Source organism: Bufo bufo, chromosome 5 (assembly GCF_905171765.1).
Source record: "Bufo bufo chromosome 5, aBufBuf1.1, whole genome shotgun sequence".
Classification (NCBI taxonomy): domain Eukaryota; kingdom Metazoa; phylum Chordata; class Amphibia; order Anura; family Bufonidae; genus Bufo; species Bufo bufo.
In genome coordinates, this window is record NC_053393.1 from 418,576,130 (window position 1) to 418,595,907 (window position 19,778).

The window sequence follows — 19,778 nt, forward strand, 5'->3', positions numbered from 1 at the left end:
CAAATCAGGCTAAGTGCAATGAGGTAGTGGACTATTAGTATAAATATCCAGCCACTATGCCATTGACACCAATAGGTGAAAGAGTCTGTGTGCGGTGCTGGAGATATGCTGTTACCTCCACAGCTTTATCATACACAGTCAGATACACTGTGTTCATTTGATGTGTATCTTTTACTCCGCAGGTCATTTAGAGCTACTGACAGTGTTCTCTGAGAGAGGGGGTGATTGGTCTAAAATGCATGTGTAGCCACCAGTCGTGCCCCAATATCACTGTGTGTTGTGCTTGATCCCTGCCTAATGTAGAGTCTACTTGACGCATTTCTATACTATCCTATTCAGGGCAGCCTTTCATCAGAAGCAGAGTCCTTGTCAACCAGATGCATATCGCCCATACACTTGGTGTTTTTTGCATACTGGGAATAACAGGGAGCAGTGCTGCACGCTGGAGAGACCACACGTGCAGCACCAGAATAGCACAGCCTCTGGCTCTATGACGGCCATAGGCGGGGCCGCCAAGAGCGCTCCTTTCATAGACAGGGCCACACCCACTGGGTGGAGCTACAAGCGGCAAGGACAAGCTACAAGGCATGGTAAGACCTCCCCTCATGCGCTCGAGTGGGTTATTAGATTAACTGGCATAAATAGCTATCTAGAAGCACAGGAAACCTGATCCCATATACTGACTGACAACAATTTCAAAGGATTGTATTCTCAGTACTCTCAAAGAGAGATGCACAGTCGCAATTATAAATAAAACAAACATAGTATATGTATCTGGATGGGAATGATCTATATATTTACAATATGAGAATAACCACTAAAGGAATATAGTGGCATCACACTGGGGATAAAGGTATCAGCAAAACCATAAAGCTGGAGAGATATTATAGTTACAGGAGTACAAAATGGCATAGTGAGGTGTACTTGATGGGATATACACTCACCTAAAGAATTATTAGGAACACCTGTTCTATTTCTCATTAATGCAATTATCTAGTCAACCAATCACATGGCAGTTGTTTCAATGCATTTAGGGGTGTGGTCCTGGTCAAGACAATCTCCTGAACTCCAAACTGAATGTCAGAATGGGAAAGAAAGGTGATTTAAGCAATTTTGAGCGTGGCATGGTTGTTGGTGCCAGACGGGCCGGTCTGAGTATTTCACAATCTGCTCAGTTACTGGGATTTTTACGCACAACCATTTCTAGGGTTTACAAAGAATGGTGTGAAAAGGGAAAAACATCCAGTATGCGGCAGTCCTGTGGGCAAAAATGCCTTGTGGATGCTAGAGGTCAGAGGAGAATGGGCCGACTGATTCAAGCTGATAGAAGAGCAACGTTGACTGAAATAACCACTCGTTACAACCGAGGTATGCAGCAAAGCATTTGTGAAGCCACAACACGCACAACCTTGAGACGGATGGGCTACAACAGCAGAAGACCCCACCGGGTACCACTCATCTCCACTACAAATAGGAAAAAGAGGCTACAATTTGCACGAGCTCACCAAAATTGGACTGTTGAAGACTGGAAAAATGTTGCCTGGTCTGATGAGTCTCGATTTCTGTTGAGACATTCAAATGGTAGAGTCTGGATTTGGCGTAAACAGAATGAGAACATGTATCCATCCTCTTATGGCTACTTCCAGCAGGATAATGCATCATGTCACAAAGCTCGAATCATTTCAAATTGGTTTCTTGAACATGACAATGAGTTCACTGTACTAAAATGGCCCCCACAGTCACCAGATCTCAAACCCAATAGAGCATCTTTGGGATGTGGTGGAACGGGAGCTTCGTGCCCTGGATGTGCATCCCTCAAATCTCCATTAACTGCAAGATGCTATCCTATCAATATGGGCCAACATTTCTAAAGAATGCTATCAGCACCTTGTTGAATTAATGCCACGTAGAATTAAGGCAGTTCTGAAGGCAAAAGGGGGTCCAACACCATATTAGTATGGTGTTCCTAATAATTCTTTAGGTGAGTGTATATAGGGACCATTCACTTACGTACAGCGGCAAAATACCATAATTAGATGAAACAGGTATATGAAATAAAGTCATTGAGGCCGCTTGGTTTCAATGTTTGTACTTATACTTTCCTTTCTCCCGGATAACATTCCTTGACATGTTGTGCAGATGGCATGTCGTCCTGTTTGGAGATATTCGAGAAGTGTTCCCCTATACGCCTCTGAAATTCTTTCTTGGTCTTGCCCACCAGAGATGGCCTTGCGGTTCGCCCGGCGGTCATTTCGAATGGGTGAACATATGGCGATATTCGCGCCCGCCATCTTCTTTTACATTGTGAAGAACTTTGACCCATGACACATCCATCAGGTAGTACAGGACAGCCAATTGAGACGTTTCAGCACATGGACATACCCCCTACTTTATAAATAAACCTGATCTAGGCACCATTTTACATTCAGTCTTTTGCCAGTGTAGGTAGAGGTTGCTGTGTGGAGCAGGGACACACTTTTAGAGACACCAAACGCTAGCTAATAGGGCCACAAAAGTCCTTTTAAGTTCCGGTATAGGTGTACTTTGATAGGTGTGATATACTGAAGGGTGTGATATACTTATAATATACTTTCTAACATAGAAAGTATATTATAGTGCATTTGTATTGTGCAGCAGTTGTGTGCGGTTCTGCTGCTTTTAGGGCCACAAAAGTCCTTTTAAGGACTGGTATACTGTAGGTGTGCTATCGACAGGTGTAACATACTGAGGGGTGTGATATACTTATAATATCAGGGGCGGATTAAGTGCATGATGGGCCCGGAGCTGTCTAACCAACTCGGGCCCCTCCCTTCATTTTTTTTTTTTTTTTTTTTTATATGAAGAGGCTTTGGTGCTTCGTGAGTGCCACAGTCTCTTCCTATGCCATATGTCATCACATTCATCGTTACATGGCGCATGGTGCAGCTCAGTTCCATCCGAGTGATTGGGGCTGAGCTGCAATACCAAGCACAGTGCTATCAAATGACAGCACTGAGAAAAGAGGTTGCGGCGCTTACTGGAACATCGCGGTCTCCTCAAACAGCTAATTGGGAAGGGTGCCAGGAGTCGGACCCCCACCAATTTCATATTGATGACCTATTCTGAGGATAGGTCATCAATATATAAATCCCAGATAACTCTTTTACCTTATGCTATCTGTAGTGTTACATAAGACTGCAAAAATACCCAGGAGCCATTGGCTCCTAAACTGAAAAATTTAGGAGCCAAATTAAATTTTTTGTTGCCAAATTTAAAATACATACTGTAATTTTCGCTTCATAAGACGCACCTGAATGTAAGACGCACCCCAGGTTTAGAGGAGGAAAATAATAAAAAAATATTTTCAACCAAAAGGTGGGCTAAAACATGTGCAGTACATGGGTGCATACCTATGGATGAAGGGGGTTATAGTCATATAATATAAACGCTGTAGAGTTTACCGTAATTCACCTGTGTTATAACCCCCCTCATCCATAGGAATGCACCCATGTACTGCAGTATATAGGTGTGTTCCTATAGATGAGGGGGCTTATGGTAACATTTAATATACACAGGTCAATTATGGTACCATCCCTGGACAGTGTTAATATTAAATGTGACTATAACCCCCCTCATCCATAGAAATTCACCTATGCACTGCTGCACATGGGTGTATTCGTATGAATGGGGGGGGGTTATAGTCACATTTAATGCAAACACTTAGGCCAATAATAGTGCAGCTCCTGGACACTGTTTATATTAAATGTGACTATAATCCCCCTCCTCCTAAAGAGTGCACCCATGTACTGTAGTACATGGGTGCATTCCTATAGATGAGGAGAGGCTATAGCCATATGTAATAAGTATTTGTCGGCCCTTGAGCTCCCCTTCTTTATATCCAGGCTGTCACTCACCAAGTCTCAGGTAGAGACAGCCCAGTAGTCCCAGGATAAAGCAGTGCTAACTCGGGGTGCCGGAGGTTCAGTAGTGGCGGGTGGTCGGGCAACTGACTAAACTGATTGGTGGAGGCGGCAGAGCAGCAGTTTCCGCCGTGCTCACCACCAATCAGCTCAACATACAGGGCAGCAGTGTTGGAGCGCGTCACAGTAGGGGAGGGAGGTGTGGTTCGGAGGACAGCACAGCGTTAGTGCAGCTAAGCAACAGCAGACTGAGCGCTCTCACGTCCTATTAAACATGCATGCTGGCGGCATTTAGCTTTAATGACCGCTGCCCACCCCACACTTCCTACTAGAGGGCGACGCCTCACATTATTAACACTGGAGGTGCGTCTCTAGATAACAGCCTGCAATGTGACGGCCATATTTCTGGGAACGTTCACTTTATAAGAAGCATTGACTTCTTCCCCCCATTTTGGGGGGGGGGGGAGTCCATCTTATAAAGCGAAAAATATGGTAAATTATAATAAAAAAATGACTTGGAGGAGAAGATGAGGCACAGCTCACAGTAGTGAGCCAGCTCTACATATAATAGAATACAGCACCACATACCTCTTACATCCAGTGACATCTCCTGTCATGTAGATCTTCTCTTTCCTCTTCTCCTCTGTTTGCCCCAGAACGCCATGACTAATTCTTTCAGCCGCATCTCGTCTCTACAGAGTTTGTTACACAGACATGTCAGATTTCTCATAATTGGGGTCATTTATCAAACTGGTGTAAAATACAACTGGCTTAGTTGCCCATAGCAACTAATCAGAGTCCACCTTTTATTTTCAAAAGAAGCTGTCTAAAATTAAAAGTAGAATATGGTTGCTATGGGCAACTAAGCCAGTTCTACGTTACACCAGTTTGATAAATGACCCCTAAATGTTCCTATAGTGTCTACAGCAATTATAATGTCCCCTAGAGTGCCCCCAGTAATAATAACACCCTATATTGTTTTCCAGGTAATAATGCCTGTATAGTGTCCCTGAAAAATAATGTCCCCTAATATGTCCTTGTAATAGAAATGCCTTTATAGTTCCTACCCAATAGCAACATCCACTACACTACCCCCATATAGTAGTTTGCCCCCACAGTATTAATTTCTCCACACTGTCCCCACAGTTTTAATTCCCCCCACGGTAGTAATTATTCCCCACACTGCCCCCACAGTATTAATTGTCCCCCCACATTGCCCCCACAGTATTAATTTCCCCCACGCTAGTAATTTGCCCCCACGTAGTAGTTTGCTCCCTATGTAGTAGTTTCCCCCCCACTGTCCCTTCAGTAATATTCTCCTGTGCCCCCCAGTAATGTCCCCCAACGTTGGCACACAAAAAATAAATAAATAAAAGCTAATACCTGTGTCCCAGTCGGCGCTCACTCGTAGATGGTAGGCAGGCGTGCTGCGCACACACATTAGTGTGCTGCATCTGGGCACAGGCGCGCAATGACTTCATCATGCCCGCCTGCGCCGGGATTTTACTATTTCATAGGTTTCAGGCCTACTAGGCCTGAAGCCTATAGCGGTGGTCGGAGGGCATGGAACTATGCGCTCCCGTGCCCCGCGTAGTTTGTTGGTGTTTGGGTCGACGCTGGGCCCCCCAGCGATGCCAGGCCCGGGGCTACAGACCCAAACGCCCCAATTATAATCAGCCACTGTATAATATACTTTCTAACATGTGCCAAACTCTATTGGAACAAATAATTTCTACTGGTGTGATTTAACAATTGCCCTACCAAAAAAATTATTAAGGCAGGGGTGTTATATATCAATTATATACTTTCTATATTGTGCATTTAGGTAGTGCAGCATTTGTTTGCGGTTTTGCTGTGCTACCGCATCTACACAGTGACAAACGCTATTGAAACAAATAATTTCTACTGGTGTGATATACCAGTTGCCCCCCCAAAAAAAACTGATTGAAGCAGGGGTGTTATATACCAATAATATACTTTCTATATTGTGCATTTAGGTAGCGCAGCATTTGTTTGCGGTTTTGCTGCATTACCGCATCTACACAGAGTGATAAACGCTATTGGAACAAATAATTTCTACTGGTGTGATTTACCAGTTGCCCCCCAAAAAAACCTGATTGAAGCAGGGGTGTTATATACCAATTATATCCTTTCTATATAAGTGCATTTGGGTAGTGCAGCATTTGCTTGCGGTTTAGCTGCGTTACCTCAGCTACAAAGAGTGACAAACGCCATTAGAACAAATAATTTCTACTACCAGTTGTCACCCCCAAAAAATTGTATGAAGCAGGGGAGTTATTTACGCTAAAATCATTTGCATTTTAGTAATACACGAAACAAATAAACGCACTGCACGGTTGCGTTTATTTCTGGTGAAAGAGTATAGGGGCTTATTTCATAAAAAAAATGAAAATACATGCGCACTGCTGGTGAAAGCGTATAGTGGCCTATTTCAGTCCAACAAGAAAAATACATTTTCAGTTCACTTTTGCGGTTATTTCTGTTGAAAGCATATAGTGGCCTATTTCAGTCCAACAAGAAATATATATTCTCATGTCACTTCTGCAGTTATTTCTGGTGAAAGCGTATAGGGGTGTATTTCAGTACTACAAGAAAAATATATTCTCAGTTCATTTTTGCAGTTATATCTGGTATATCTGGAAAAGCAATTACTGGGGTATAGCAGTAGAAAAAGAAAATATACATTCGCCATTCGCTGCTGCACTTATATCTTGAAAAAAATTTATTGCCATATTTCAGTATTAAAATAAAAATATATTCAGCTTTCACTGTTGCAGTTATATGAGGTAAAGCCTTTAGTGGCGTATTTCTGTACAAAAATCAAGCTATATTCAGTGTTCAGCGCTGCAGTTATATGTAGGAAAGTCCTTTTTGCGGTATGGACTGAATTACTTTGTGTTAAAATTTAGTATTTACTTTTCACACACTGCGCACTTACGTTACGATGTCCATAAAAGCGGCGCACCAATACAGGTGAATACACTATGCACTAACCCTGCACAAAAATGTGAAATAATTCACATCTATCTACAGTATTGCTTACTGAACACTACAGGGAATTTTCTGCAGCACAGAAACCGCACGAGGTGCGCGTCTTGCTCTTCCAGCGCAGGCCTACTTCCTATGCCACGTCCCGTTCACTTCACATATTTTGTTTGTTTAAAAAACTTGTATTCGGCATTAAGCGCTGCACTGATATGCGCTAAAATCTCTTTTGAAATATTTTGGTTGTTAAAAAAACTTGTATTCGGCTTCAAATGCTGCACTGATATGTTCTAAAATCTCTTTTGAAATATTTGGGTGGCAAAAAATCTTGTATTCAGCGTTAAGCGCTGCACTAATTTGCGCTAAAATCTCTTTTGAAATATTTGGGTGGCAAAACATCTTGTATTCAGCGTTAAGCGCTGCACTGATATGTGCTAAAATCTCTTGAAATATTTGGGTGGCAAAATATCTTGTATTCAGCTTTAAGTGCTGCAATGATATGCGCTAAAATCTCTTTTGAAATATTTTGGCTGTTAAAAAAATGTGTATTCGGCGTTAAGCGCTGAACTTATATGAGGTAAAATCTTTTGTGAGTTATTTTAGTGGAAATAAAAATTTCCTCCATTAACTTCCTCATCTCTTCATTAACATCGGACACACTAACTTTACACACACCACCACCCCCAGCTATATATTTATGTGGTTCCTGCACCACCTAGGAGCGAATAAAGGTATATGACACTGCCAGCCTGTTAAAGGGAACTACAGCATGATACCACAATACATTTGATATGACATTTAGCAAGAGTTTAAAGTGCCCACATATAGAACATAGTGGGACACTGCATCAAGATGAATCAGGCGTGGATCAGCCAGGATTTCAACACACCAATGTCTGATGCATCAGACTAGATCATCCATGGTGCCACACCAACATTTTGACAAAAGAGACCGTTTTCTTCAGGCTACCTGCCTCAGCTACTATTCTGATGCTGTTACCCGCCTGATGCCAAACATCTGATGCCAAGTGCTCCTTCTTTCACCCACCATCTTCAGCGAGTACTAGTATTGCCACCCACCTCCACTCTGTCACCTTGCCACTCTGTGGCCTACTGATGCTGCCATGTCCACACTATGTCACCTTGCCACTCTGTGGCCTCCTGGTGCTGCCAAGTCTACACTATGTCACCGTGCCACTCTGTTGTATAATGCTGCTGCTGCTGCCATGTCCACACGATATCACCTTGCCACTCTGTTGAATCATGCTGCTGCTGTTGCTGCCATCTCCACACTATGTAACCTGGCCATTCACTGGCCTCCACATACTGCTGCCAACTACATACCCTGTGATTGTGCCATTCGGTGGCCTCCTCATACTGCTGCCACCTCCACACTGTCATTGTGCCACTCTGTTGCCTTCTGATGCTGCCGCCACCTTCAGACTTTGTCATTGGGCCACTGTGTGGTCTCCTCATGCTGCTTCCACCTAACCACTCTGTCATAGGGACACTCTGTGGACTTCACATGCTGTTCATACCCTCCCCACTTCATGATTGGGCCACTATTTTGGCTTTCGGCCTGGCTGACATAATCATTTATTTGACCTTTCTTCTGATCTGTCAGAAGGAAGGATAAATGAGACGCACAACAGATCCTGTCTGTGTAGCAGCTGTAAGGCCTGTATGGTCCCATCAGAATTGGCTTATGATTTGGTAGACAAAAGCAGGAGTGAGTACAAAACACAGAAGACATGCAAATATTCCATTCACGTGTCATCTCTGTTTTAGATCCACTCCTGTTTTTATTGGCATTAGCAATACTGAGCAAATGCTGACCGAGTAATTGTTCTGACGGATCAGAGGCAGGGCAAATTAATCAGTGACGTCAACACAAACTTACTGCTGACACCCTCTCCACTCTGTTGGGGGGCTTTACTTGTATAAGCGTATAATAGAACAGGTATAAGCGTATAATAGAATCAGCTGACAATGGTGTAAAAGAAGTTCACTTCTTCTTGACACTAACATTGACCTATAAGGCCTCATGCACATGACCGTTGTGTTCATCCGTGGCCGTTGTGCCGTTTTCCATTTTTTTTTGCGCACCCATTGAATTTTAACCACCTCAGCCCCCAGTGCTTAAACACCCTGAAAGACCAGGCCACTTTTTACACTTCTGACCTACACTACTTTCACCGTTTATTGCTCGGTCATGCAACTTACCACCCAAATGAATTTTACCTCCTTTTCTTCTCACTAATAGAGCTTTCATTTGGTGGTATTTCATTGCTGCTGACATTTTTACTTTTTTTGTTATTAATCGAAATTTAACGATTTTTTTTAAAAAAAATGACATTTTTCACTTTCAATTGTAAAATTTTGCAAAAAAAAACGACATCCATATATAAATTTTGCTCTAAATTTATCGTTCTACATGTCTTTGATAAAAAAAAATGTTTGGGTAAAAAAAAAATGGTTTGGGTAAAAGTTATAGCGTTTACAAACTATGGTACAAAAATGTGAATTTCCGCTTTTTGAAGCAGCTCTGACTTTCTGAGCACCTGTCATGTTTCCTGAGGTTCTACAATGGCCAGACAGTACAAACACCCCACAAATGACCCCATTTCGGAAAGTACACACCCTAAGGTATTCGCTGATGGGCATAGTGAGTTCATAGAACTTTTTATTTTTTGTCACAAGTTAGCGGAAAATGATGATTTTTTTTTTCTTTTTCTTTTTTTCTTACAAAGTCTCATATTCCACTAACTTGTGACAAAAAATAAAAACTTCTATGAACTCACTATGCCCATCACGAAATACCTTGGGGTCTCTTCTTTCCAAAATGGGGTCACTTGTGGGGTGGTTATACTGCCCTGGCATTCTAGGGGCCCAAATGTGTGGTAAGGAGTTTGAAATCAAATTCTGTAAAAAATGACCTGTGAAATCCGAAAGGTGCTCTTTGGAATATGGGCCCCTTTGCCCACCTAGGCTGCAAAAAAGTGTCACACATCTGGTATCTCTGTATTCAGGAGAAGTTGAGGAATGAGTTTTGGGGTGTCTTTTTACATATACCCATGCTGGGTGAGATAAATATCTTGGTCAAATGCCAACTTTGTATAAAAAAATGGGAAAAGTTGTCTTTTGCCAAGATATTTCTCTCACCCAGCATGGGTATATGTAAAATAACACCCCAAAACACATTCCCCAACTTCTCCTGAGTACCGAGATACCAGATGTGTGACACTTTTTTGCAGCCTAGGTGGGCAAAGGGGCCCATATTCCAAAGAGCACCTTTTCGGATTTCACAGGTCATTTTTTACAGAATTTGATTTCAAACTCCTTACCACACATTTGGGCCCCTAGAATGCCAGGGCAGTATAACTACCCCACAAGTGACCCCATTTTGGAAAGAAGACACCCCAAGGTATTCCGTGAGGGGCATGGCAAGTTCCTAGAATTTTTTATTTTTTGTCACAAGTTAGTGGAAAATGATGATTTTTTTTTCTTTTTTTTTTTCATACAAAGTCTCATATTCCACTAACTTGTGACAAAAAATGAAAACTTCCATGAACTCACTATGCCCATCAGCGAATACCTTGGGGTCTCTTCTTTCCAAAATGGGGTCACTTGTGGGGTAGTTATACTGCCCTGGCATTCTAGGGGCCCAAATGTGTGGTAAGGAGTTTGAAATCAAATTCTGTAAAAAATGACCTGTGAAATCCGAAAGGTGCTCTTTGGAATATGGGCCCCTTTGTCCACCTAGGCTGCAAAAAAGTGTCACACATCTGGTATCTCTGTATTCAGGAGAAGTTGAGGAATGTGTTTTGGGGTGTCTTTTTACATATACCCATGCTGGATGAGATAAATATCTTGGTCAAATGCCAACTTTGTATAAAAAAATGGGAAAAGTTGTCTTTTGCCAAGATATTTCTCTCACCCAGCATGGGTATATGTAAAATGACACCCCAAAACACATTCCCCAACTTCTCCTGAGTACGGAGATACCAGATGTGTGACACTTTTTTGCAGCCTAGGTGGGCAAAGGGGCCCATATTCCAAAGAGCACCTTTCGGATTTCACAGGTCATTTTTTACAGAATTTGATTTCAAACTCCTTACCACACATTTGGGCCCCTAGAATGCCAGGGCAGTATAACTACCCCACAAGTGACCCCATTTTGGAAAGAAGAGACCCCAAGGTATTTGCTGATGGGCATAGTGAGTTCATGGAAGTTTTTATTTTTTGTCACAAGTTAGTGGAATATGAGACTTTGTATTAAAAAAAAAAAATAAGCATTTTCCACTAACTTGTGACAAAAAATAAAAAATTCTAGGAACTCGCCATGCCCCTCACAGAATACCTTGGGGTGTCTTCTTTCCAAAATGGGGTCACTTGTGGGGTAGTTATACTGCCCTGGCATTTTCCAGGGGCCCTAATGTGTGGTAAGTAGGTAAATGACCTGTGAAATCCTAAAGGTGCTCTTTGGAATATGGGCCCCTTTGCCCACCTAGGCTGCAAAAAAGTGTCACACATGTGGTATCGCCGTATTCAGGAGAAGTTGGGGAATGTGTTTTGGGGTGTCATTTTACATATACCCTTGCTGGGTGAGAGAAATATCTTGACAAAAGACAACTTTTCCCATTTTTTTATACAAAGTTGGCATTTGACCAAGATATTTCTCTCACCCAGCATGGGTATATGTAAAATGACACCCAAAAACACATTCCCCAACTTCTCCTGAGTACGGCGATACCAGATGTGTGACACTTTTTTGCAGCCTAGATGCGCAAAGGTGCCCAAATTCCTTTTAGGAGGGCATTTTTAGACATTTGGATACCAGACTTCTTCTCACGCTTTGGGGCCCCTAGAATGCCAGGGCAGTATAAATACCCCACATGTGACCCCATTTTGGAAAGAAGACACCCCAAGGTATTCAATGAGGGGCATGGCGAGTTCATAGAAATTTTTTTTTTTTGGCACAAGTTAGCGGAAATTGATATTTTTAATTTTTTTCTCACAAAGTCTCCCGTTCCGCTAACTTGGGACAAAAATTTCAATCTTTCATGGACTCAATATGCCCCTCACGGAATACCTGGGGGTGTCTTCTTTCCGAAATGGGGTCACATGTGGGGTATTTATACTGCCCTGGCATTCTAGGGGCCCTAAAGCGTGAGAAGAAGTCTGGAATATAAATGTCTAAAAAATTTGACGCATTTGGATTCCGTGAGGGGTATGGTGAGTTCATGTGAGATTTTATTTTTTGACACAAGTTAGTGGAATATGAGACTTTGTAAGAAAAAAAAAAAAAAATTCCGCTAACTTGGGCCAAAAAAATGTCTGAATGGAGCCTTACAGAGGGGTGATCAATGACAGGGGTGTGATCAATGACAGGGGGGTGATCAATGACAGGGGGGTGATCAATGACAGGGGTGTGATCAGTGACAGGGGGGTGATCAATGACAGGGGGGTGATCAGGGAGTCTATATGGGGTGATAACCACAGTCATTGATCACGCCCGTGTAAGGCTTCATTCAGACGTCCGTATGCGTTTTGCGGATCCGATCCATCTATCAGTGCATCCGTAAAAATCATGCGGACATCTGAATGGAGCTTTACAGGGGGGTAATCAATGACAGGGGGGTGATCAGGGAGTCTATATGGGGTGATAACCACAGTCATTGATCATGCCCCTGTAAGGCTTCATTCAGACGTCCGGATGCGTTTTGCGGATCCGATCCATCTATCAGTGCATCCGTAAAAATCATGCGGACATCTGAATGGAGCTTTACAGGGGGGTAATCAATGACAGGGGGGTGATCAGGGAGTCTATATGGGGTGATAACCACAGTCATTGATCATGCCCCTGTAAGGCTTCATTCAGACGTCCGGATGCGTTTTGCGGATCCGATCCATCTATCAGTGCATCCGTAAAAATCATGCGGACATCTGAGTGGAGCTTTACAGGGGGGTAATCAATGACAGGGGGGTGATCAGGGAGTCTATATGGGGTGATCACCACAGTCATTGATCATGCCCCTGTAAGGCTTCATTCAGACGTCCGGATGCGTTTTGCGGATCCGATCCATCTATCAGTGGATCCGTAAAAATCATGCGGACGTCTGAATGGAGCTTTACAGGGGGGTAATCAATGACAGGGGGGTAATCAATGACAGGGGGGTGATCAGGGAGTCTATATGGGGTGATCACCACAGTCATTGATCACGCCCCTGTAAGGCTTCATTCAGACGTCCGGATGCGTTTAGCGGATCCGATCCATCTATCAGTGGATCCGTAAAAATCATGCGGACGTCTGAATGGAGCTTTACAGGGGGTTGATCAATGACAGGGGGGTAATCAATGACAGGGGGGTGATCAGGGAGTCTATATGGGGTGATCAGGGGTGATCAGGGGCTAATAAGGGGTTAATAAGTGACGGGGGGGTGTAGTGTAGTGTAGTGGTGCTTGGTGCTACTTTACTGAGCTACCTGTGTCCTCTGGTGGTCGATCCAAACAAAGGGGACCACTAGAGGACCAGGTAGCAGGTATATTAGACGCTGTTATCAAAACAGCGTCTAATATACCTGTTAGGGGTTAAAAAAAACACATCTCCAGCCTGCCAGCGAACGATCGCCGCTGGCAGGCTGGAGATCAACTCTCTTACCTTTCGTTCCTGTGAGCGCGCGCGCCTGTGTGCGCGCGTTCACAGGAAATCTTGCGTCTCGCGAGAGGACGCGCCGGCGCGTCCACTCGGAATGAATCAACCACCTCCAGGACGCGTCTGTGCGTACAGCGGTCCGGAGGTGGTTAATGGGTCCGTGGAAAAATCGGAAAATGCACCGTTTTGCAGCCGCATCCGTGATCCGTGTTTCCTGTCCGTCAAAAAAATAGGACCTGATTGGCATCCGCGGCCGTAGGTTACTTTCATACAGACGAATCCGAAGATCCGTCTGCTTAAAAGCTTTTTCAGAGATGAGTTTTCAGTATATTCTAACACAGAGGCGTTCCCATAGTGATGGGGACGCTTCTAGTTAGAATATACTGAGAACTGTGTACATGACTGCCCCCTGCTGCCTGGCAGCACCCGATCTCTTACAGGGGGCTGTGATCCGCACAATTAACCCCTCAGGTGCTGCACCTGAGGGGTTAATTGTGCATATCATAGCCCCCTATAAGAGATCAGGGGCTGCCAGGCAGCAGGGGGACGACCCCCCTCCCTCCCCAGTTTTAATTTCATTGGTGGCCAGTGCGGCCCTTCCCTCTATTGTAATATCATTGGTGGCCAGTGTGCGGCCTCCCCCGGCCCCCCCCCTCCCTCCCTTTATTGTATTATCATTGGTGGCCAGTGTGCGCCCCCCCTCCCTCCCTCCCTCTATTGTATTATTATTGGTGGCCAGTGTGCGGCCCCCCCCGGCCCCCCCTCTATTGGATTTATATCATTGGTGGCATGTGTGCGGCCCCCCCGGTCTCCCCCTCCCTCCCTCCCACCATATTGTGTCAACGTCAAACAGATCCGTCCCCATTGACTTGCATTGTCATTCAGGACGGATCCGTTTGGCTCCGCACGGCCAGGCGGACACCAAAACGACTTTTTTTTATGGCAAAGTTCATCCTCCAAGAATCCACGGACGAAAAAACGGTCACGGATCACGGACCAACAGAACCCCGTTTTGCGGACCGTGAAAAAATACGTTCGTGTGCATGAGGCTTATGGCAGAGTTCATACTCAGGTTTGTAAAATGTAAGCATATTTTCTTATAATTTTAATAATTTTTTGGTTTAATAAAATTAATGTTAAAATATTTAATACATTTAATAATAAAAATTAAATGTTGCGTAAAACAGGAGAGAATCGGCCAGTCTTTTGCTTATTCAACGACGTGGTGTTGCGATGGAGAAAGCATTCCAACAAAAAAATTACGGTACTCTCCACCTGGAGCCGAATCTTGTCAAGATTGATGCAAGTTCGTTATTGGCTGCTCATCCAGCAAGATACTTCTGGGGGAACCTGCCTGCCATGCTTAGGCCTCTACTAGCGACAGACAATGAGAAGAAGACAAAGCTTCAAGATTGCTTGGAGCCCAGAAGAGTTGCAAATTTAATCAAGATTCAAACCAACCAGGGCCCAGTCTCTTCGTCAGGGGTTCCCAGTCATCATGGAATGGAAAGGAGGGCATCCTTATTATATTTAATAAATGTAATAATAAAATGTTTAATACATTTTATAATAAAAATAACATTTTTCCTAACACAGGAGGAGGAGGACATCCTGTGGTGCACAGAGATGGAGATGGTCTTCGGATTTCCACACAGACGTCTCAGAAATGAACCATGGCTCCCAAACGCAGCTCCTGGGAAGATCATCCATCATCTATTCCCCCCACTTTATTTTGGAAGTGTGTAGAACCTGTGTGGGACCCTCACACTGCAGATTGATCATGGAGACACCAAATTGTATAATATATATGGAATAAATTTCATAATAAAATGTTTTAAATTTTTTATTAGAACTTTAAAAAGAAATCTTAGGAGAGAATCGGCCAGTCTTCAGTTTATTCAATGACGTGGAGGGTGTTGTGATGGAGAAAGCATTCCAAAAAAACATTTGCTCTACACCTGGAGCCGAATCCTGTCATGATTGATTCAAGTGTGGTATTGGCTGCTCATACAGCAAGATACTTCTGGGGGAACCTGCCTGCCAGGCTTAGACCTCTACTAGTGACAGACAATGAGAAGAAGACAAAGTTTGTTCTTTTCTGTACATTGAATGAATAATTTTTGGGGCCTGTACTCTACTGGCCTGCAGTAAAATTGATATCTAAAGACCGTCTAATATACCTCCAGCCACATAATCACTTGATGTTTTCTGTCTGGTGAATAATAATGTTTGGAGCCTGTACTCTCATGGCCTAAAATAAAAATTTTCAAGGCTTCAGCAGGGCACATTTTTGAGAGTTTCAATTTAAGACGTATAAAAATGGCTCCTGATTAAAATACATATTTTTTGTGGGAATTTTTGCCATTGATCCCCCTCTGGTATGTCACTGTCCATTTTGTGGGACAATTTGTGCACTTCTTGTAATTATTTGGTGGCTGCAAATATGAGCTGAAGGTTTTTCAGGTTTGCATGCCATTAAAGTGAATGGGGCCTGCTGCGAACTTGCGGTTCGCTAACATTTGATCGCGTTCGCGCACCGTCCCGGCCGATGTTCGTCCATCACTATTGCCCACATATTGTTTGAGACAAATGCATGTAGCCACATATACAACACAATTGTGCTACAGTTTATAAAGGACCTGATGTTATAATTGCGGCCTATTACAGTACATTTTACAACATCACCTTTTTTGATCGCCTTGCATGCAATGCAATTGCCGCACCTAAAGGTGCCCACAGCTTTGGTGCTCAATCAAGTGGATTCAAGTGGAGAATTGTATAGGCTATGTACTAACTTGTCCCTCAAATTACTCCCTCTTCTGTACGTCGCCAAGGGAAGATCTCCCACCAGGTGATCTACAACTGGGTCCGTTTTCAAAAGCCCTCAGTGTTGATGCAATAGGTCCCGGATTTCCCTATGTGCCACATCATAGGTCCCTATGATCCGGATCGTACCGTCGCTCGAATCTCGGTTTCTGGGAAGAAGGAGATCGTCCCTATTGCTCGCTGATGCATGTGTGTACGCCTCAGTACGCCTCTTTGAGAGAATCTCAGATGTAAGTCCCCAGCAGCCTGTTTAAAATCCACCCACTCAGAACAGTTGCGCCTTGCTCTTAGATATTGGCCCTTCGTTATGCCGTGTTTGAACCTATTTGGATGCACACTTTTCCATCTGAGTAGGTTGTTAGTGGCTGATGGTTTGTGGTACATTTTGGTAGTAATCTTTCTCGATTTATCAATCACAATCGACAAATCTAGGAATGTCAGATGGGTATCATCAATGTCACTGGTCAAGAACAGGCCAAGATCATTATTGTTCAGCTGTGACAAATTCGTGAAAGGCCACACGCATACCATTCCACAGAATGAAGACATCGTCTATGAATCTCATCCAGAGAACAATAGACGATGTCCACTGGTCCATCTTGTCACCAAAAACATTCTCCCTTTCCCACCAGCCCAGGTAGAGATTGGCGAAAGTTGGGGCACATAGGCTTCCCATGGCCACTCCCCTGAGCTGGTGTTAAAATCTACGACTAAAGAGGAACACATTATAGCTCAACACAAACTCAAGTAATTCCATCACGAGTTCATTATGGGCTGCCAGGTGTGATCCACTTTCCTGTAGAGATGTCCTGACTGCAATACAGCTTCTACCATGTGGTATAGAGCTGTAAAGTGCCTCTACGTCAAGGCTGGCTAAAAAGGTTTCTGTGTCACAATAGACATCATTAAGACGTCTGAGGACGTCCATGGAGTCTCTTACGTGATGGGAGATTCATCACAAAGGGTCTTAAAATCTCATCCACGTACATACTGATTCTCTCTGTGAGACTCTCTATGCCTGACACTATAGGCCTGCCTTTAAGGGGACTCAGTCTCTTATGAATTTTTGGCACCTATAGAAAGCAGCTATCACCGTAAATTCAGGTAACAAAAAGGAGAACTCTGTCTTGTCATTAAGGTGGCTCTGCATGGCCTTTTTTTAAAGGGAACCTGTCATCAACTTTATGCTGACCCCACTGATGGCAGCATAAATTAGTGACAGAAATGCTAATTTCAGCGATGTGTCACTCATGAGCTAAAAGTAAGTGGTCGCTGAGAACCAGCATCATAATGATTGCAGCACAGGCCTTGAAAAGAGTCAAATCTACCTGAGAAGAGTCCTGGTTATTCATAATCTCCTGCTCTCCACGACCATCTGCTGATGATTGGCAGTTCTCTCCTAGAGAGAAAGGGAGAAAACTAGGTAGAAGACTGTCAGTCATCAGCAGGTGGGCAGGAGAGCAGGAATTCATGAATAATCATGACTCTTCTCAGGTGGCCAGGACTCTTTTCCAGACCTAGTCTGCAATGATTGTGACCTTGGTTCTTGGCAACCACTTACTTTTAACTTATAAATGACAGACCGCTGACATCAACTCACCTGTCTCTACTTTATTCTACCGTTAGTATGGGCAGCATAAAGGTGATGACAGGTTCCCTTTAAGATGTTACTCAGCTTGAGTTTGACAACATCCATAGGATTATGGTCAAGCTGCCTATAACATAAATTGTCATTCAGAATACGTGTGCACATATCCTAATATTTGTCCACATCCAAAATCACCACGTTACCCCCCTTATCCAAGGGTTTGATCACTATGGTGGAAACTTTTTGTAACGTTTCAAGAGCCACGTTTTCAAGAATGACAGGGCCAGCGAGCGCTCTCCTCCTCCGGCTGGCCCTGTCAGCATTTCAAATCCTGCGCCTGTCTTCATTCGGCGCAGGCACTCTGAGAGAAGGACGCTCGCCTCCTCAGCACTCCGTCAGTGCGCCTGCACCGATGACGTCTTCTCTTTCGGTGACGTCATCGGCGCAGGCGCACTGAGGGAGTGCTGAGGAGGCAAGCGTCCTTCTCTCAAAGCGCCTGCGCCAAATGAAGACAGGCGCGGGATTTGAAATGCTGACAGGGCCAGCCGGAGGAGGAGAGCGCTCGCTGGCACTGTCAATCAACAGGAGGAGAGGGCGTATTTTTAAAAGGAGGATGCGGCGGCTACCAGCAAGTAGACGCCCTACTTGCTGGTAGTGAAGTCATTTGCATATTTTAAAAGATTGATTTTTAATGAAACGAAGCCACAGACCAAGGTAAGAGCCCTATATAGGGAATAGTCGTTCAATAAGGATTTTAACAAGCCCAAAAATGAAAAATGTGTTTTGGGGATGACAGAAGCGCTTTAACATCCTTGACCCAGTGGAAGGGGTTAAAGCGACAGTCTGGGACAAAAGAAAGGCCTTTACGTAACACCTCTTTTTCTACTCTATTAAGGGGACAAGACCATGTACTCTAATGACAGGCAGGTAGATGAGAAATTATTCTCCTGCACTCCTTTATTTCTTACTGCCTGCAGTATATAGCACCTACATATTCCACATCGCTGTACAGCTTATCATCGCTCCGTGTCCCCAACAGGAGTAAAAATACAAGACACTAGGGAGTTTCATAGGAAGCCTAACAGTGTGCCCTGAAGTATATGCAAACTGCGTGCCGATATGCCGCCCCCCTTACCCGCCGGTTGTCCCTAGGAACCCCCAGTGTTGCAAGGCAACAGTGCTAACCACTAAGCCACTCTTCTGCCTTCAAAGAGACAGCCACATAATGTGTACATTATTACCAATTGCTATTCATGCAATTCTCTAACAATAGTGCACATCCACGATAGACAACTTTTGGCGAACTCCACGCTGCAGGTAAGTGATCTTATACTGGTGTAAGCTAAAAAAAAAAGATGAGGATTTACAGCTTAGAAACAGCGTGCACTACAGTGCTGATAATAGTGGAGGGTGAGGTGCATTTCCATTCAGTTTCTATGCATGAATACTCTAGTTTCCTACAAATTGAATAGAATTTCATTCATATTTATGTGTCTGGGAAAATCCAGCAGCACTAAAGAGTCTAGTAAACAGTTTCTTGTGAGATCAATGGTTGGCATCCGCCTCTGGTCGCTAGCATCAAGCGTGCTTTGACGTGGTGGAGTAAGACACAAGACATGTGAAGGCTGCTCTCTCATAGCCAGTAGAGGGAAGCTGTAGTTTGCTTGCAGCAGAGCTGAGGCAGGCTATTTCTTCTTAGAGGAAACACTGCAGCCTTCTGGACTGCGTCTGCCTCTCGAGGGAGAGGCTGACTGTTGTTCCACCCACAGGCTGGAAGGAGGGGGTTTGAATGAAAGACAAGACAA